The sequence below is a fragment of the Apaloderma vittatum genome, unplaced genomic scaffold (assembly GCF_000703405.1).
Source record: "Apaloderma vittatum isolate BGI_N311 unplaced genomic scaffold, ASM70340v1 Scaffold44406, whole genome shotgun sequence".
Taxonomy (NCBI): domain Eukaryota; kingdom Metazoa; phylum Chordata; class Aves; order Trogoniformes; family Trogonidae; genus Apaloderma; species Apaloderma vittatum.
In genome coordinates this window covers 1169-6474 of record NW_009720915.1, presented here as the reverse complement: position 1 = coordinate 6474, position 5306 = coordinate 1169, and the positions used below count along the sequence as shown (strand labels likewise).

The 5306-nt window shown below is 47.0% G+C and overlaps 1 pseudogene; it reads right to left on the bottom strand.

Annotated features, from left to right (window-relative positions):
* Nucleotides 1-3430: 3430 nt before the first annotated feature.
* Nucleotides 3431-4041, bottom strand: LOC104275242 (annotated as a pseudogene).
* Nucleotides 4042-5306: the final 1265 nt, after the last annotated feature.

The following is a 5306-nucleotide window of genomic DNA, read 5'->3' as shown; positions in this document are numbered from 1 at the left end:
GGGATCAGACCAAATTTACCTCCTGAAGGTCTGAGCCCATTTTTCCAAACCTGGAAGAGCTTGGAAATTAAGGGGAATCAAAGAGAAATGCACTATTTTAGAGACTTGGGTCATATTTAATACATTTTCCTTCCTCCTCTGCCAGCAGAGGCAGCCCTGTCCGCTCTAGATGAAGCTCCACACAAACAGCCCCAGAGGCCAGTCCGGGCACTGCTTCTTCTGGTGCAAGATACTAAATGAAAGGCGGGCTCTGGCTTCGGTGAGAAACAAATATTTTGCCAGAATGCAGCACAGCAAAGCCCAAGACTTTCCTACATCACCTTCCAGGGTATCTCTCATGACCAGATCAAATGCACTAGGTAGATGAGCCAGAATTTGGGCATTTATGTGTATATGCCTTTGTGTGCTTAAACAGACTTTATCCTCATTTTCTCCCTTGTAGGTCTGTAAAGAACTGTGATGTAGAGGCAGGAAACCTCCAGACGAATCTTTCTTTCCCTTCTGGATGCTTTCAGGGGGCTGGAGGCTGTAACTCTGATTGTTTCAAAACTGGAAAAAAAAAAAGAAAATTGTATTTTAAAAGATCAGGGAGAAGTTGCGGATGCTCCCTCCGTGGAAGTGTTCAAGGCCAGGCTGGACGGGGCTTTGAGCAACCTGGTCTAGTGGAAGATGTCCCTGCCTGTAGGGCAGGGGATTGGAACTAGGTGATCCTTAAGTCCTCTCCAAGCCAAACTATTCTATGATTCTAAGTGTAACCGTAAAGTCAGCTCAGTCGTGGCAATGAACTGCCTGCCAGCAATTGGTTAAAAGCCCCTGTGAAGAATGAAGAATGTCTGCCATTTGGGAGGTGACACATATATATGTAAATATAAATATAGTAAAATGTGTATCTTTATGGTTACGGATGTAGATGTTACCATGTGCTCTGAGTATCTGGCTCGGAGAAGACACCAGATAAATCTACCACTGAGGATCAGAGAGAGTTTAATGGCAAATGCCCATCTTCTCCTTTGAATAGACTTTAATTTCTGATGATAAACTGGTATCAGCTCACCCTAAACTGTTTTTCCAAGTTGCTTACATTATGCAACTGCATGTGTTAGACCTCCAAAGCAGTGTCACCAGAACAGGTGCAAAAATTCAGATGTGGGTGCATTTACTCCCTCCAACAGTGGCATGTGTGCTCATGCCTGCTGAGAGGTGGGTGGACCTTCCAGATCCCTCTGCCTTCTCCTTGATGCCTCCTCTGCTACGTTCCCAGTGCCAGAAACGTGTTTTCCTATCAGGAGCCCACAAAAGCCCAGGAAACCAGTGGCAGCTGTAGCCCTTACACTGAAAAATGAGTTTTTTCACTGTAGGGTCTCACTTCCCCTGAAGGCCAAAGAAATGGGATAAAAACCAATGCATTTCTCCACGGAGGTTCCCTTGGTATGTTGGGCTCCTGCCTTGGTAGGGTTGAAGCTCTCAAGCTGGCAACCTCTGGCTGATTTTGCAGGCACTGATGAACACGCAAGCAGTAGTGAGTCTGGGTGTAAAGTGCGATGGTGTCCATGTGCCTGGGAGGGGGTTTGCTGCTGGGAGGAAAACATTTGGACAAACCCTGCAGGAATTTGTGCACTAATTCATCCACTTTAGAGCCTTGCACTGAGTAAAGGGCAGAAGGGTGTTAAGGGTGTTGGGGCAGGGCCACCTTCAGATACCTTATCTCTGTATGCACTGTGCAAAAAAGTAAGAAATAAAAGAAATCCAACTTTTTCTCTGTTTTCATTTCCTTTAAAGCAAACGAACAGCAGGAAGAAAGATGACATTCTCTTTGCTGTGCCTGGGAGCCTTTCATCTTCCTTTGATAGCCCCCTTTAAGAGGATTAGCTAGATGTGCTGTAGGCTCATTCATGAAAGACTCCTAATGGGTTTGAGGGACAGTGATAATGTGGACTAGTTTCCATCCAGGATGCATTCAGAATCATGTTTCCACCTCTCGACTTTGTGTTCCTGTTCCTTAGCCACCTGACACCTCACATCCAGACTTTGCCTCCGTCACCTACGTGTTTCTCGATGCTGCTCTCAGCTTAACCTGATGATTGCTCTTCAAGGCTCATTGAAATGTGACAAAACCAGTGCCTGCAACATATGGCTAATTAGAGTTGGTTGACCATTTTCTGAGTTGCAAAGCACAGTTTGTATGAGCCTGCCTGAGGCCCCCAGAGGAGACCACGGTGCTCTCCTGGAGCCGTGAGCAGGACATAAACCCCCAGTTACTGACCTGGCTTTTGACCGTGCTAGCCAACATAACCAAGGGCAATTGTTGATAGCCACCACAGGCTTTGCTGTATCATGTATGTGGGAAGACACTTGGAAGAAGAGCCATGGGTATGATCCTGTCTGGGGAAAATATTCATCTGCATGAGGGAGCTCCAACTGCATATCAGCTCCATTTCAGTTTGGACTCTATACTAGTAGTAGAAATGAGCTCCAATCTCAGCCATCCCACCTTTCCTGAACCAGACTGCAGGTTGACTATGGACCTGAGCAAAACCCCTAGGATGTGTCTTTATTCCGTGTTGTTTGAGGGAGACAACAAGAGCAAGAAGCAGATAGAAAAGATTGGGGGTGACCAATGCCAAAAGGAGTCACTTTCTCTCCATGTCACAGATGAGTGTGCACTAGAGCAAGGTGGGTTGCACGTGTTTCACTGGAAAGTTAGACAAGAAATGCATCACAGGTCAGAATTAGAGACCTGCACACCCATTGGCATCAGCGTACATCTGGACTGCTCCTCTGGCCTAAAACCAGGTGATGTGGAGAGGACAAAGCTGTGGTCACTGCAGACATGGTGACTGAGAGCTGGAATCCTGCCCCACCCTGCTTGGGAATACACCAGTCTGCTTGCCATCCAAAGCAAAGGCATCTGTTGGATGTCCTGTCCAGCCTTGTAGACTTACAAGCTTCCAGCCCATTATCTACATAATCATCTGCCAGCTACTGCTCAACTGGGTCCTTTCTGGGTGCTGCCTCTGGATGGAAACATGATCATACTAAGGCAGGGTTGGCATCTTTTAGGGTTAGATCTTTCCGTTAGATTTTACAGTGGTGCTTTTAAGGCAAAGGAGAGATCCTGGTTTCCCTTAATTACACGTCTCCTCCCAAAGCCAAAGATCACCATCCAGTGGATGAAACAGCTCTTGTCCTAAGGCCATACCCTGCTGCTGCAGCTCATTAAAATGGGATAAGCCATTGGCTTTTATTTGAGAAATCCATAATCTCACAGAAAGGGCCGACCTCCGCGTGGGAGATGCACGGACAACCTTTGGGCAATTGCGTTTTATACCTGATTGCTGCTTCCAGTCTGCCTGACAGACCCACAGATGGCATCCCTTCATGATTCTGCTAGACACCTCTAAAGAAACCATTGACTGCTGTCCCAGTGGCTTCAAATATCTGTTTCTCGCAGCCTGCAGCAATCTAAGTCATAGGTTTGATAGTCAATAGTTTCCGGGAAGTCATGAGGGATCCCGATAGAGACAGATTCCACCTCTGTTTTGTAGGTGGCTGTCACCCCCCCTTTGCTGGAGCCCCCCCGAATTTTGTTAGAAAGGCTGTTCATCTTCTCCTTCAGTTGGGTGGATGCTGGTTTCTGGAAAGGAGTGAGCATTTTCCAGCCCTTCAGGCTGAGTGTTCGCCTCTTACCGGCTCTCTCCTGAAAGGAGGAGTTAAATATGAACGAGCTGTTCAGAGTGTTAATCCTGGGCCTCAGGTCCGTCTCAGAGTCTTGCACTGAGCTGTTCACAGAGGCTCCTCGCCAGTGGTGGTCGTAGACACGCCAGATGGGTCGTCTTCTCCGGTGGCATTGGCACTTGAGCAGCCTGATGAAAGCTCGCTTGAACTCTTTGCTGGAGCACGGGTAGATGATAGGGTTCACGCAGCTGTTGAAGTATCCCAGCCAGAAGATGACCTTGAAGACAATTTCAGAGGGCTTCAGAGATGGGAAGAATGAACCTTGGAAGAGAATAAGAGAGATATGGTTAGAGGAAGGGGAAGGCTCTAGCAGCACAGGGTAGCAAGGGTGGTGATCAGCCCAGCTTGGAAGGGATGAGACCTGCAAAAAAGGTTGAAGGTGTGATTCTGCTATTAGGTCCTTGGTTATTGATGTTATTGCCACCCAGGTGAGGATCTGACCACTGTAGGACTGCAAGGCATTGATTCTAAATTAATAATGGTCGATAATACCCTGTCTTTGGCAGGACCCTCCCAGCTGCCAGTAGAAAGGTCTCCTAGCAATGGACCCAGCACTCTCAAGCACAGCTGTGAGCCATCATAGCAAGCCCAAACGGCTTGGAGGGAGACTGTTCATTGTTGTAGGATCTACCCAAGTTTGAGGGGTGGTGAGGATGGAGTATTTTTCTCACACCTCTCTCCAGATGATCATCTAGATAACACTTATTCCACCCCAAATCCAGAATGCACTGTGTTTTGAAGGAGATCCACTCCAGAGGAGAAAGTTCTGGTCCAGAACCCAACAGCCCCATGGCCAAATCTGTTTACCTCACTACAGGGTCAGCCATCTTGCTTTGAAATGGTGTTGGGGATGTGCACACAAGAAGTATCTTCCATATGTGTGGGCCAGGCTGCTTTCTGAGACCCTATAGCTGGGGCTGAGGGCATCATTTTGGAGAACGTCGTGCCTCCCTGGTTTATCAACAGCCAGGCCTTTTCTCATTCCAGATCAGAAAGGGAAAATGGTTGCTTGGCTGGTGTGTATGTATCGGTTCTTGGTGCCCACCTCTTCCTATGTGCTGCACTGCAGTGTTCATCACTGCAACGTAAAAGCATGGATACAGCTGTCACCTGTGCTGAGAGAAGAGCAACACCCCTTCATCTCCCACATTCATGTATTTCAGGTCACACATCCCCTGTTCTAATTTTGCAGTGATGCTAAGGTGGACTCTTGCAGTGGGCTCCACTGCTTCAAGATTGTACTTGCTATTTGAAAACTTTTTTTCACCCCAGCCCCTATTCATGCTTCTGTGCTAGAGGTTCTTGGTGGTTTTCTTGGTGAAAAAGCTGGAGGTTTTTTTTTTGTCGTTTTTTGACAGCCAGAAGATGTCAGTGTTGCTCCCACATGGCCCCGGCATTACATTCCCTATGCGAATCTGAAATAACTTTCTGACTCAGCCTTAATTTCTTTTAATTTTAGCTCTGGATGATAAATTGTGCCACCATGTGACTGAGCGTTAATTTGTATTTTAGTAAATAGCATTAGCTCTAGATATCATTATTATTTTCTCTGCACTCAAAAGCCTGATGTA